Genomic DNA, 16,014 nt, shown 5'->3' with positions numbered 1-16,014 from the left:
CCCCTTGCCTTAGTATATAAAGGATGGAGGAGGAGGAGGCCGGCCAAGGCAATTGGTGCGGCCAGGATGTGGAGTCCTACTAGGACTCCAAGTCCTAGTAGGAGTCCACCAAGAGGGGAGGAAGGGAGAAGGAAGTGGAGGAGAAGGAAAGGTGGCCGGCCCCCTTTTCCCTAGTCCAATTCGGACTAGAGGGGAGGGGGGCGCACCAGCCCCTTGGCCCTTTCTCCTCTTCCCACTAAAGCCCATCAAGGCCCATTGCTTCTCCCGTAACTACCCGGTACTCCGAAAAATACCCGAATCACTCGGAACCTTTCCGATGTCCGAATATAGTCGTCCAATATATCGATCTTTACGTCTCGACCATTTCGAGACTCCTCGTCATGTCCCCGATCTCATCCGGGACTCCGAACTCCTTCGGTACATCAAAACTCATAAACTCATAATATAACTGTCATCGAAACCTTAAGCGTGCGGACCCTACGGGTTCGAGAACAATGTAGACATGACCGAGACACGTCTCCGGTCAATAACCAATAGGGGGACCTGGATGCCCATATTGGCTCCTACATATTCTATGAAGATCTTTATCGGTCACACCGCATAACAACATACGTTGTTCCCTTTGTCATCGGTATGTTACTTGCCCGAGATTCGATCGTCGGTATCCAATACCTAGTTCAATCTCGTTACCGGCAAGTCTCTTTACTCGTTCTGTAATACATCATCCCACAACTAACTCATTAGTTGTAATGCTTGCAAGGCTTAAGTGATGTGCATTACCGAGAGGGCCCAGAGATACCTCTCCGACAATCGGAGTGACAAATCCTAATCTCGAAATACGCCAACCCAACATGTACCTTTGGAGACACCTGTAGAGCACCTTTATAATCACCCAGTTACGTTGTGACGTTTGGTAGCACACAAAGTGTTCCTCCGGCAAACGGGAGTTGCATAATCTCATAGTCATAGGAACATGTATAAGTCATGAAGAAAGCAATAGCAACATACTAAACGATCGGGTGCTAAGATAATGGAATGGGTCATGTCAATCAGATTATTCAACTAATGGTGTGATCCCGTTAATCAAATAACAACTCTTTGTCAATGGTTAGGAAACATAACCATCTTTGATTAACGAGCTAGTCAAGTAGAGGCATACTAGTGACACTTTGTTTGTCTATGTATTCACACAAGTATTATGTTTCCAGTTAATACAATTCTAGCATGAATAATAAACATTTATCATGATATAAGGAAATAAATAATAACTTTATTATTGCCTCTAGGGCATATTTCCTTCACAACTACTGTCATAATTAGCATCTAATTTGATGAACCCTAACTAATTAGATGAACTCTGAAATTTAACCCTAAGAACCCTAGCTAGGCAGAGGTAGGGGAGGAGGAGGAGGAGGGCGTGCCCACCTCTGGCGCTGGTGTAGTTAGGGAGAGGGGCACGCGACGTCGAGGTTGGGAACGGGGTCGGGGCGGCGGGCGCACGGCGGAGGGCGGCGATGTAGGGGGGTGTCGAGGTCGGTGTCGGGGGCGGCGTCAAGGTCGCGGTCGGGGGCGGGGGTGGCGTCGAAGATGTGCGGAGAGCGACGGGTCGCGCGCGGCGGCCGACGACGATGCAGGGCGGCGACAGCGGAGGATTAGGGATTTGGGGGGAAGTGGCCATGGGGAAGAACGAAGTTAATTAAGTTAAAAGTAGCAGTAGCACGTTCCAGGAAGTGCGCTGCTGCTATGGTAGCTATAGCGCGTTTCCTAACAAGCGCTACTGCTATTCCTTCTCTTTTTTATTTGCTTTCCATTTAATTTTATTTTCATTAGCAGTAGCGCCTTTGTCCGTAAATGCGCTGCTACAAAACAAGTAGCGGTAGCGCAGTTCCACGTAGATCGCTACTACTATGTGTAGCCTATCGGCTAAGCTGTGGGAATTTTAGTAGTAGCGCTTTTGTAGTCGGGCGCGCTACTGCTATAATTGTATCTGCAGCACAGTTTTAAATACTGCGTTGCTGCTAATTAGCACCAGCGTGCATTTTTATCCAGCGCTATTGCTAATGTTCTGTGTATAGGGTTTTCCCTAGTAGTGATTGTTGACATTACCCTCGAGGTAAAAGGTTGTGGGGCGAAACTATAAGCCCCTATCTTTCTCTATGTCCGACTAAAACTCTTTAACCACAAGTATTGCGCGAGTGTTAGCAATTATGAAGGACTAGATTATAGTTGAGTATGTGGACTTGCTTTTTAGCTCTAACATAGACTCTTTCTGATGTTATGATAAATTGCAATTGCTTCAATGACTGAGGCTATAGTTTGTGGGTTCTCAATAAGGTTTCTGATTCATACTTTTGCATTGTGAATAGATCATCACTTGAACATAAGTAATCATATGACAATATCTATGTATGTTGATGTTATGAGAATAATCATGATGCCCTCATGTCCGTATTTTATTTTTATCGACGCCTCTACCTCTAAACATGGGGACATATTTATTGTTATCGGCTTTCGCTTGAGGACAAGCGAGGTCTAAGCTTGGGGGAGTTGATACGTCCATTTTGCATCATGCTTTTATATCGATATTTATTTCATTATGGGCTGTTATTTCACATTATGTCACAATACTTATGGCTATTCTCTCTTATTTTACAAGGTTTACATAAGGAGGGAGAATGCCGGCAGCTAGAATTCTGGGCTGGAAAAGGAGCAAATATTAGAGACCTATTCTGCACAACTCCAAAAGTCCTGAAACTCCACGGAATACCTTATAATAAATAATGAAAAATCCTCGCCAAAGATGAAGACCAGGGGGACTACACCCTTCTCACGAGGGTGGGGGCGCCCCCCCTAGGACTCTCCCCTACCTCATGGGCCCCTTGGTGGCTCTCCGATGACCATCTTCTCCTATATGAAGTCTTTCTTAGAGAAAAAAATAAGGAGGAACCTTTCGGGACGAAACTCCGCCGCCACGAGGCGGAACCTTGGCGGATCCAATCTAGAGCTCCGACAGAGCTGTTCTGCCAGGGAAACTTCCTTCTCGGAGGGGGAAATCATCGCCATCGTCATCACCAACGCTCCTCTCATCGGGAGAGGGAAATCTCCATCAACATCTTCATTAGCACCATCCCATCTCAAAACGCTAGTTCATCTCTTGTATCCAATTCTTGTCTCCAAGTCCTGGATTGGTGCTAGTAGGTTGCTAGTAGTGTTAATTACTCCTTGTAGTTGATGCTAGTTGGTTTAATTGGTGGAAGATCATATGTTCAGATCCTTTATGCATATTAATACCCCTCTGATTATGAACATGTTTATGCTTTGTGAGTAGTTACGTTTGTTCCTGAGGACAAGGGAGAAGTCTTGCTATTAGTAGTCATGTGAATTTGGTATTCGTTCGATATTTTGATGAGATGTATGTTGTCTAGCCTCTAGTGGTGTTATGTGAACGTTGACTACATAACACTTCACCATTATTTGGGCCTACAGGAAAGCATAGGGAAGTAATAAGTAGATGATGGGTTGCTAGAGTGACAGAAGCTTAAACCCTAGTTTATGCGATGCTTCGTAAGGGGCTGATTTGGATCCATATGTTTCATGCCATGGTTAGGTTTACCTTAATACTTTTGTTGTAGTTGCGGATGCTTGCAATAGAGGTTAATCATAAATGGGATGCTGATACGTCTCCAACGTATCTATAATTTTTGATTGCTCCATGCTATATTATCTACTGTTTTGGACTATATTGGGCTTTATTTTCCACTTTTATATTATTATTGGGACTAACCTATTAACCGGAGGCCCAGCCCAAAATTGCTGTTTTTTTTGCCTATTTTAGTGTTTCAAAGAAACGGAATATCAAACGGAGTCCAAACGGAATGAAACCTTCGGGAACGTGATTTTCTCACCGAACATGATCCAGGAGACTTGGACCCTACGCCAAGGCATCAGAGAGGCGGTCACGAGGGTGGGGGCGCCCCCCCTAGGGCGCGCCCCCTGCCTCATGGGCCCCTCGGTGCTCCTCCGACGTACTTCTTCCTCCTATATATACCTATGTACCCCCAAACGAACAGAACGGAACCAAAAACCTAATTCCACCGCCGCAACTTTCTGCATCCATGAGATCCCATCTTGGGGCCTATTCCGGAGCTCCGCCGGAGAGGGCCGTCATCACGGAGGGCTTTTACATCATCACGGCCTCTCCGATGAAGTGTGAGTAGTTTACCTCAGACCTTCGGGTCCATAGTTAGTAGCTAGATGGCTTCTTCTCTCTTTTTGGATCTCAATACAAAGTTCTCCCCCTCTCTTGTGGAGATCTATTCGATGTAATCTTCTTTTTGCGGTGTGTTTGTTGAGACCGATGACTTGTGGGTTTATGATCAAGTCTATCTATGAATAATATTTGAATCTTCTCTGAATTCTTTTATGTGTGATTGGCTATCTTTGCAAGTCTCTTCGAATTATCCGTTTGGGTTGGCCAACTAGATTGGTAGTTCTTGCCATGGGAGAAGTGCTTAGCTTTGGGTTCGATCTTGCGGTGTCCTTTCCTAGTGACAGAAGGGGCAGCAAGGCACATATTGTATCATTGCTATCGAGGATAACAAGATGGGGTTTATTTCATATTGCATGAATTTATCTCTCTACATCATGTCATCTTGCTTAAGGCGTTACTCTGTTTTTAACTTAATACTCTAGATGCATGTTCGATAGCGGTCGATGAGTGGAGTAATAGTAGTAGATGCAGAATCGTTTCGGTCTAGTTGTCACGGACGTGATGCCTATATACATGATCATGCCTAGATATTCTCATAACTATGCTCAATTCTGTCAATTGCTCAATAGTAATTTGTTCACCCACCAGAATACCTTATGCTCTTGAGAGAAGCCACTAGTGAAACCTATGGCCCCCAGGTCTATTCTCATCATATCAATCTCCATCACTTTAATCTTGCTTTGGTTTTTTACTTTGCCTTTACTTTTCACTTTGCATCTTTATACCAAAAATACCAAAAATATTATATCTATCAGTTCTCACTCTCATAGTGACCATGAAGGGATTGACAACCCCTAATCGTACGTGTTGGTTGCGAGTAGCTATAGTTTTCTGCAGGTACGAGGGACTTGAGCGTGGCCTCCTACTGGATTGATACCTTGGTTCTCAAAAACTAAGGGAAATACTTACACTACTCTGCTGCATCATCCCTTCCTCTTCGGGGAAAACCAACGCAAGCTCAAGACGTAGCAAGAAGGATTTCTGGCGCCGTTGCCATGGAGTCTACGCAAAAAGTCAACATACCAAGTACCCATCACAATCCCTATATCTCGCATTACATTATTTTCCATTTGCCTCTCGTTTTCCTCTCCCCCACTTCACCCTTGCTGTTTTATTCGCCCTCTCTCTCTTCCTCTCTCTCTCTATCCTCCCTCTCTATTTGCCTCTTTTGCCCGTTTGCTCTTGTCTGCTCGTGTGCTTGTTTGCTTGTTTGTCGCGATGGCTCAAGATAATACTAAATTGTGTGACTTCGCCAATACCAACAACAATGATTTTATTAGCACTCCGATTGCTCCTCTTACCGATGTTGAATCTTGTGAAATTAATACTGCTTTGTTGAATCTTGTTATGAAAGATCCATTCGCCGGCCTTCCCAGTGAAGATGCCGCTACTCATCTGAATAGCTTCGTTGATTTATGTGATATGCAAAAGAAAAAAGATGTCGATAATAATGTCGTTAAATTGAAGCTATTTCCTTTTTCGCTTAGAGATCGTGCTAAAGCTTGGTTTTCGTCTTTGCCTAAAAATAGTATTGATTCTTGGAACAAGTGCAAAGATGCTTTTATCTCTAAGTATTTTCCCTCCCGCTAAGATCATCTCTCTTAGAAACGATATTATGAACTTTAAGCAAATTGATCATGAACATGTTGCACAAGCTTGGGAGAGAATGAAATTAATGATACGTAATTGCCCTACTCATGGTTTGAATTTGTGGATGATTATACAAAAAAATTATGCCGGATCGAATTTTGCTTCTAGAAATCTTTTAGATTCGGACGCGGGAGGCACTTTTATGGAAATCACTTTAGGAGATGCTACTAAACTCCTAGATAATATTATGGTTAATTATTCTCAATGGCATACTGAAAGATCTTCTAATAAAAAAGTGCATGCAATAGAAGAAATCAATGTTTTGAGTGGAAAGATGGATGAACTTATGAAATTATTTGCTACTAATAGTGTTTCTTCTGATCCTAATGATATGCCTTTGTCTACTTTGATTGAGAATAACAATGAATCTATGGATGTGAATTTTGTTGGTAGGAATAATTTTGGTAATAACGCTTATAGAGGGAATTTTAATCATAGGCCATATCCTAGTAATCCTTCTAATAATTATGGGAATTCCTACAACAACTCTTATGGAAATTATAATAAGATGCCCTCTCAATTTGAGAATAGTGTTAAAGAGTTTATGAATTCACAAAAGAATTTTAATGCTTTGCTTGAAGAGAAATTGCTTAAAGTTGATGATTTGGCTAGGAATGTTGATAGAATTTCTCTTGAGATTGATTCCTTAAAGATTAGATCTACTCCTCCTAAGCATGATATCAATGAGTCTCTCAAAGCCATGATAATTTCCATTGATGAGTGCAAGGAAAGAACTGCTAGGATGTGTGCTTCCAAAGATGCCTTTATTAAAGCGTGTTCTTCCAATTCCTATGAAAATCAAGATGAAGATCTAAAAGTTATTGATGTGTCACCTATTAAATCTTTTTTTTTGCAATATGAATCTTGATGAAACTGAATATGATCTTCCTTTACCTAGAAGGCGTTCTAAAAATTCGGAGTATTTAGATCTTTATGATGCAATTGATGAAAGTGGGATTGAAAGAAATAAAAATCTAGATGTTACTAAACCCACTATATTGGATTTCAAGGAATTTAATTATGAAAGTTGTTCTTTAATTGATTGTATTTCCTTGTTGCAATCCGTGCTAAATTCTCCACATGCTTATAGTCAACATAAAGCCTTCACCGAACATATTTTTGATGCCTTGATGCAATCTTATGAAGAAAAACTTGAGTTGAAAGTTTCTATCCCTAGAAAACTCTATGATGAGTGGGAACCAACTATTAAAATTAAAATTAAAGATCATGAGTTTTATGCTTTGTGTGATTTGGGTGCTAGTGTCTCTACTATTCCCAAGACTTTGTGTGATTTGCTAGATTTCCGTAATTTTGATGATTGCTCTCTAAACTTGCATCTTGCGGATTCCACTATTAAGAAACCTATGGGAAGGATTAATGATGTTCTAATTGTTGCAAATAGAAATTATGTGCCCGTAGATTTCATTATTCTTGATATAGATTGCAACCCTTCTTGCCCTATTATTCTTGGTAGACCTTTCCTTAGAACGGCTGGTGCGATTGTTGATATGAAGGAAGGGAATATTAGATTTCAATTTCCATTAAAAAAGGGCATGGAACACTTTCCAAGAAATAAAATTAAATTTCCATATGAAACTATCATGAGAGCCACTTATGGATTGCCTACCAAAGATGGCAATACCTAGATTTATCCTCGCTTTTATGCCTAGCTAGGGGCGTTAAACGATAGCGCTTGTTGGGAGGCAACCCAATTTTATTTTTATTCCTTGCTTTTTGCTCCTGCTTATTAATAAATAAATTATTTAGCCTCTGTTTTGGTTGTGTTTTTTGTTTTTAATTAGTGTTTGTGCCAAGTAGAACCGTTGGGAAGACTTGGGGAAAGTCTTGTTGAACTTGCTGTAAAAAACAGAAACTTTAGCGCTCACGAGAACTGCTGTAATTTTTATTTTAAGAGTGCTATTTAGTTAATTATTTTTTCAGATGATCAATAGATAAATTCCTCACGTCCAGAAATTTATTTTAGAATTTTTGGGGATCCAGGTCTTGCGCTAGCTACAGATTACTACAGACTGTTCTGTTTTTGACAGATTCTGTTTTTCGTGTGTTGTTTGCTTATTTTGATGAATCTATGGTTAGTAAAATAGTTTATAATCCATAGAGAAGGTGGAATAAAGTAGGTTTAACACCAATAAAAATAAATAATTAGTTCATTACAATACCTTGAAGTGGTCTTTTGTTTTCTTTCGCTAACGGAGCTCACGAGTTTTCTACTTTAAGTTTTGTATTGTGAAGTTTTCAAGTTTTGGGTGAATTCTTTTGATGGATTATGGAACAAGGAGTGGAAAGAGCCTAAGATTGGGGATGCCCATGGCACTCCCAAGATAATCCAAGGACACCAAAAATTCAAAGCTTGGGGATGCCCCGGAAGGCATCCCCTCTTTCGTCCACTTCCATCGGTAATTTACTTGGAGCTATATTTTTATTCACCAACATAATATGTGTTTTGCTTGGAGCGTCTTATATTATTTGTGTCTTTGTGTCTTAGTATGCCACAATCATCCTTGCTGTACACACCTTTTGAGAGAGCCATACATGAATTAAAATTTGATAGAATGCTCTATGTGCTTAACTTATATCTTTTGAGCTATGTAGTTTTGCTCTATGTGCTTCACTTATATCTTTTGAGCGTCATAATTTTGCTCTATGTGCTTCACTTAGATCTTTTAGAGCACGGTGGTGGATTTGTTTTAAAGAAACTATTGATCTCTCATGCTTCACTTAAATCATTTTGATAGTCTCTTAATAGCATGGTAATTTGCTTAATAATAATATGCTTGGTATTCAAGATTTGTGAAACTTTCTTTTGAGTGTGTTGAATACTAAGAAAAGATTGAAGCATGATAATTGTTTTGAGATATGGAGGTGATAATATTAAAGTCATGCTAGTTGAGTAGTTGTGAATTTAAAGAATACTTGTGTTAAAGTTTGTGATTCCCGTAGCATGCACGTATGGTGAACTGTTATGTGATGAAGTCGGAGCATGATTTATTTATTAATTGTCTTCCTTATGAGTGGCGGTCGGGGACGAGCGATGGTCTTTTCCTACCAATCTATCCCCCTAGGAGCATGCATGTAATACTTTGCTTTGATAACTTGTAGATTTTTGCAATAAGTATATGAGTTCTTTATGACTAATGTTGAGTCCATGGATTATAGGCACTCTCACCCTTCCACCTTTGCTAGCCTCTCTAATACCGCGCACCTTTCACTGGTATCATACACCTACCATATACCTTCCTCAAAACAGCCACCATACCTATCTATTATGGCATTTCCATAGCCATTCTGAGATATATTGCCAAGCAACTTTCACCGTTCCGCTCATGAGACATTCATCATTGTCATATTGCATATCCTGGTACACCACTGGAGGCATTCATATAGAGTCATATTTTGTTCTAAGTATCGAGTTGTAATTGTGGAGTTGTAAGAAAAATAAAAGTGTGATGATCATCATTATTAGAGCATTGTCCCAGTGAGGAAAGGATGATGAAGACTATGATTCCCCCACAAGATGAGACTCCGGACGAAAAAAAAGAGGCCAAAGAAGCCCAAATAAAAAAGAGGCCATAAAAAAGAGAAAAGGCCAAAATAAAAATAAAAAATAAAAAAATGAGATAAAAAGAGAGACGGGACAATGTTACTATCTTTTTACCACACTTGTGCTTCAAAGTAGCACCACGATCTTCATAGTAGAGAGTCTCTCATGTTATCACTTTCATATACTAGTGGGAATCTTTCATTATAGAACTTGGCCTGATACGTCTCCAATGTATCTATAATTTTTGATTGCTCCATGCTATATTATCTACTGTTTTGGACTATATTGGGCTTTATTTTCCACTTTTATATTATTTTTGGGACTAACCTATTAACCGGAGGCCCAGCCGAGAATTGCTGTTTTTTGCCTATTTCAGTGTTTCGAAGAAACGGAATATCAAACGGAGTCCAAACGGAATGAAACCTTCAGGAACGTGATTTTCTCACCGAACGTGATCCAGGAGACTTGGACCCTACGCCAAGGCATCGGAGAGGCGGTCACGAGGGTAGGGGCGCGCCCTCCCCTAGGGCGCGCCCCCTGCCTCGTGGGCGGTGCTCCTCCGACGTACTTCTTCCTCCTATATATACCTACGTACCCCCAAACGAACAGAACGGAGCCAAAAACCTAATTCCACCGCCGCAACTTTCTGTATCCACGAGATCCCATCTTGGGGCCTGTTCCGGAGCTCCGCCGGAGAGGGCCGTCATCACGGAGGGCTTCTACATCATCATGGCCTCTCCGATGAAGTGTGAGTAGTTTACCTCAGACCTTTGGGTCCATAGTTAGTAGCGAGATGGCTTCTTCTCTCTTTTTGGATCTCAATACAAAGTTCTCCCCCTCTCTTGTGGAGATCTATTCGATGTAATCTTCTTTTTGCGGTGTGTTTGTTGAGACCGATGAATTGTGGGTTTATGATCAAGTCTATCTATGAATAATATTTGAATCTTCTCTGAATTCTTTTATGTATGATTGGTTATCTTTGCAAGTCTCTTCGAATTATCCGTTTGGTTTGGCCAACTAGATTGGTAGTTCTTGCCATGGGAGAAGTGCTTAGCTTTGGGTTCGATCTTGCGGTGTCCTTACCCAGTGATAGAAGGGGCAGCAAGGCACGTATTGTATCGTTGCCATCGAGGATAACAAGATGGGCTTTATTTCATATTGCATGAATTTATCTCTCTACATCATGTCATCTTGCTTAAGGCGTTACTCTGTTTTTAACTTAATACTCTAGATGCATGCTGGATAGCGGTCGATGAGTGGAGTAATAGTAGTAGATGTAGAATCGTTTCGGTCTACTTGTCACGGACGTGATGCCTATATACATGATCATGCCTAGATATTCTCATAACTATGCTCAATTCTGTCAATTGCTCAACAGTAATTTGTTCACCCACCATAGAATACTTATGCTCTTGAGAGAAGCCACTAGTGAAACCTATGGCCCCGGGTCTATTCTCATCATATCAATCTCCATCACTTTAATTTTGCTTTGGTTTTTTACTTTGCTTTTACATTTCACTTTGCATCTTTATACCAAAAATACCAAAAATATTATATCTATCAGATCTCACTCTCGTAAGTGACCGTGAAGGGATTGAAAACCCCTAATCGCGTTGGTTGTGAGTAGCTATCGTTTTGTGTAGGTACGAGGGACTTGAGCGTGGCCTCCTACTGGATTGATACTTTGGTTCTCAAAAACTGAGGGAAGTACTTACGTTACTCTACTGCATCATCCCTTCCTCCTCGGGGAAAACCAACGCAAGCTCAAGACGTAGCAGATGCTTGTTCAAGTAAGAACAGCACCCAAGCACCGGTCCACCCACATGTCAAATTATCAAAGTACCAAATGCGAATCATATGAACGTGATGAAAACTAGCTTGATGATATTCCCATGTGTCCTCGGGAGCGCATTTCCTTATATAAGAGTTTGTCCAGGCTTGTCCTTTGCTACAAAAAGGATTGGGCCACCTTGCTGCACTTTATTTACTTTTGTTACTTGTTGCTCGTTACAAATTATCTCATCACAAAACTATCTGTTACCACTTATTTCAGTACTTGTAGAGAATACCTTGCTGAAAACTGCTTATCATTTCCTTCTGCTCCTCGTTGGGTCGACACTCTTACTTATCGAAAGGACTACGATAGATCCCCTATACTTGTGGGTCATCATAGTTGCAAACATTACTATTTTAACGGACTTTGTTATTCTTGATATTCCCGAGGACGATAGTATGTCTATTATTTTTGGAAGACCCTTTTTGAATACTGCAGGGGTTGTTATTGATTGCACTAAAGGCAATGTCACTTTTCATGTTAATGGTAATGAGCATACGGTACACTTTCCGAGGAAACAACCCCAAGTTCATAGTATCAACTCTATTGGAAAAATGCCATCGATTATATTTGGAGGTTTTGAATTTCCTCTTCCTACTGTCAAGAAGAAATATGATATTCTTATTATTGGGGATGTGCATATCCCCATTGAGGTACCATAGTGTTATTCGAAATTTCTTCGGTTCCATGCTATTCGGAATGAGTTCATTAACAAGACTTGATCAACCTTGTTAGTGGATTCCTTTTGATGATCATGAGATGGATGGAACTAGAAAGCACAACCTTATGTACCCTCTTTTACTTTCTGTTATTTATATCAAATAAAATAAAAAATATATTTTTCTGTCTGTTATCTGATTATCCGTGCAATATAAAAATACCCAAAAATAAAAGTTCTCCAAATGCCCTGAAATTTAAAGATGATTTTTTCTATAATATTTGAGAATATTTGGCACTGAGAACACAGCATGGGGGTCAACCACCTGCCCACAAGGGTGGAGGGAACGCCCTACCCCCTGGGCGCGCCCCCTGCCTCGTGGACCCACGGTGGCCCTCCTCCACTTATCCTTTCACCCACACACTCCTTCTTCCTCCCCCAAACACGAATAAGCAGCTCAAACCCAAGTCCAAGCTCGTTTTGCTGCCATTTTCGATCTCCTTACTCAAAGCACCTCTCACAAAACTACTTGGGGAGATTGTTCCTTGGTATGTGACTCCTCCATTGGTCCAATTAGTTTTTGTTCTAGTGCTTTATTCATTGTAAATTTTTGCTGCTTAGGTGACCCTGTTCTTGAGCTTGCATGTCAAATTTATATGGTCAAAAGTAGTTTTGATGCATGATATAGGCCCTAGGCACTTGTAGGAGTAGTTTCTATCAATATTATTAAGTTTGGTTTACTTTTATTTTGAAGTTACTAAAAATTTCAGAATTTTTCAGAAAATGATGAGGAGACTTTTGAGGGGCTCATCGAGCCAAAGCTCGAAGGAAAAGGCACTGAAGCCTAAGTATAATCTGCCTCGCACCGTGAAGGTTCGGGCGTGTGAATGGCCTTCTGATGATTTCTTGAGGGCAGCCGGGATTTATGAAGATTTTCATGAATTGGCTAAGAATGCAAGCCTCACCGCTTTCCTCCACGACCAATGCGATCAGTATCTCTTACTCACAAATGTCTTTGTGCAAAACTTTCATTTCCATTCTAGGAGCTCACCACCTACGATGGAGTTTTATTTATATGATGAGCATAAGGAGATGTCACTTTATGATTTCTGTCGGTTTGTTTAGTCCCTTTTGAGGGCAGGACAGAAGAACCACATCGCAATGATGTGGACGTGTTTATTGATACTATCACTATAGGGGAAACAAGGAAGGTTTTCGATGCACGAATCACTAGCATACATTTTCCTGTTTCACGTTATTTTGCATTATTTGCTAGTCGTTGTTTAATGGGTCACGGAAACTGTGGGAACCTTAGTATCCCTAATATTATTATTTTACTCCACGGTTTATACGGTGATAACTCTATTAGTATGGGCGGCATTATTTCTAAACGGTTAAGTCTGAACCGTACCAAGGGCCCCATCTTTGGAGGCATCTATGCTTCACGCCTAGCTGCATATTTTAACATACCTATTAGGCATTATGAGAAGGAAGAAAAAGTGTTGCCTCCTGTTTATCTAGATTATAAAAGTATGGTGGCACATGATTTTATTGTCGAGAATAGGGAAGGAGAGCTTAAATATCAATTGTTCTTTAATAAACATCATCCTGAGACTATTACCCTGCCTGCTCCTTCTTTGTTTGATTTATCTGCAGGCTAGTACCTCATTCCGTTGAAGGCTATTCACACCTACCGGAACCCTGCACCAGCCATGGAGCCAGAGCCGGAACCACAAGTTGATCCTTCAGGACAGTCTAATTACCAGTGGGATCCGGAGATGATTGTCATCCAGTGGCAATCGGAGTCTTCCTCTTCTTCTTCTCAGTACGACCCCAACTATTATTATGGGTATCCGCCAGGCCAACCGTGGCCATAAACCAACTGAGGCCAAAAGCCTAAGCTTGGGGGAGTATGTATTTCTCACCGACAATACATTTATGTTCACACACTCATTGCTAGATGACGGTGCTCATACTTTTTCATTGTATCATCCATGCTAGTTTATTTTCCTTTTTATGCTTTCTTCTTGTGTGTTTAATAAACCTTAAGAAAAATCAGAAAAAAAAAATATTAGTTGTAGCTTTTAATTAGTTTAATTTCCATGCTTGTAGTAGTAATTAAAAAGAAAACCCAAAAAGATTTCCTGTTCTTCTTTTACTTGTTGGGAGCTCTCGCGTGTAAATAGTTTCATTTCTTTTCTTTTCTTTGGGGGTCGATAGGAGAAGACCATAATTAAATTGCTGAAGTGGCTCTTATATGCATTATTGTTGATCTGACAAAAGAGACCATATTGCCTTGTCTTCTCATGTTTATTGAATGCTTGCAGATTCCAGCTTAGTCCAATGCACGCGCACTATTATTATTATTCACATCGTTCGGTCGTGCAAGTGAAAGGCAATTATGACGATATATGATGGACTGACCGAGATGAGAAAAGCTGGTATGAACTCGACCTCCTTTGTTTTTGTAAATATGATTAGTTCATCGTTCTTGATTCAGCCCATTATGAATAAACATGTTTGCAATGACAAATAGAGATCGTATTTTCTTGTGCCATGCTTGATTAGCTAGGAGCTTATAATGGTTTACCCTGCATGACAACGTGCTATTAAAATGGTTGTGATGTGGTATGATAGGGTGGTATCCTCCTCTGAATGATTGAAGTGACTTGACTTGGCGCATGTTCACGCATGTAGTTGAAACAAAATCAACATAGCCTTCACGATATTTATGTTCATGGTGGATTATATCCTACTCATGCTTGCATTCGGTGTTGATTAATTTTAATGCATGTTCATGATTGTTGTCGCTCTCTAGCTGGTCGCTTCCCAGTCTTTTGCTAGCCTTCACCTGTACTCAGCGGGAATACTGCTTGTGCATCCAATCCCTTAAACCCCAAAGTTATTCCACATGAGTCCACTATACCTGCCTATATACGGTATCTACCTACCGTTCCAAGTAAATTTGTATGTGCCAAACTCTAAACCTTCAAATAAATATCCTATTTTGTATGCTCGAATAGATCATGTATCAACTAGGTTTGTATGTATCTTCCATGTTAGGCGGGTTATTCTCAAGAGGAGTGGACTCCGCTCCTCACTCATGAGATAAATGGCTGGTCACCGGGATGCCCAGACCCATGCTTTATGCAAACTAAATCAAAATAATTGCAAACAAAACTCCCCCTGGGACTCTTGTTAGTTGGAGGCACTCGTTGTTTCGAGCAAGCCATGGATTGATGCTTGTTGGTGGAAGGGGGAGTATGAACTTTACCATTCTGTTTGGGAACCGCCTATAATGTGTGTAGCATGGAAGATATCGTCATCTCTTGGTTGTTATGTTGAAAATGAAAGTATACCGCTCAAAATATTATTCACCTCTATTTCAAAACCGAGATCTGGCACCTCTACAAATACCTGCTTCCCTCTGCGAAGGGCCTATCTATTTACTTTTATGCTGAGTCATCATCCTCTTATTAAAAAGCACCAGTTGGAGAGCACCGTTGTCATTTACATTCATTACTGTTAATTTACATTGAGTATGACTTGACTGGTTCTCTTTTACCATGAATTACAATGTCTAGTCGGTCCTTGGTCTTTAAAGGTGCTCTACATTTATGTTTTGCGGTCTTAGAAAGGGCTAGCGAGATACCATCTTATTATATCATATTATGATTGTTTTGAGAAAGTGTTCTCATCCGAGATTTATTATTATTGCTCGCTAGTTGACTATGCCATTGATATGGGTAAACTTGAGACCTAAGCATTATTGTGAATGTAGTTAGTTATAATCTTTGCTGAAAACTTGAATGCTGGCTTTACATATTTACAACAACAAGAGCAAACAGAGTTTGTAAAAGTTTTTCTTTATCACTTTCAGTTTGTCAACTGAATTGCTTGAGGACAAGCAAAGGTTTAAGCTTGGGGGAGTTGATATGTCTCCGTCGTATCTACTTTTTCAAACACTTTTGCCCTTGTTTTGGACTCTAACTTGCATGATTTGAATGGAACTAACCTGGACTGACGCTATTTTCAGCAGA

Source organism: Triticum aestivum, chromosome 2A (genome assembly GCF_018294505.1).
Source record: "Triticum aestivum cultivar Chinese Spring chromosome 2A, IWGSC CS RefSeq v2.1, whole genome shotgun sequence".
NCBI lineage: Eukaryota > Viridiplantae > Streptophyta > Magnoliopsida > Poales > Poaceae > Triticum > Triticum aestivum.
This window is presented reverse-complemented; position numbering follows the sequence as displayed.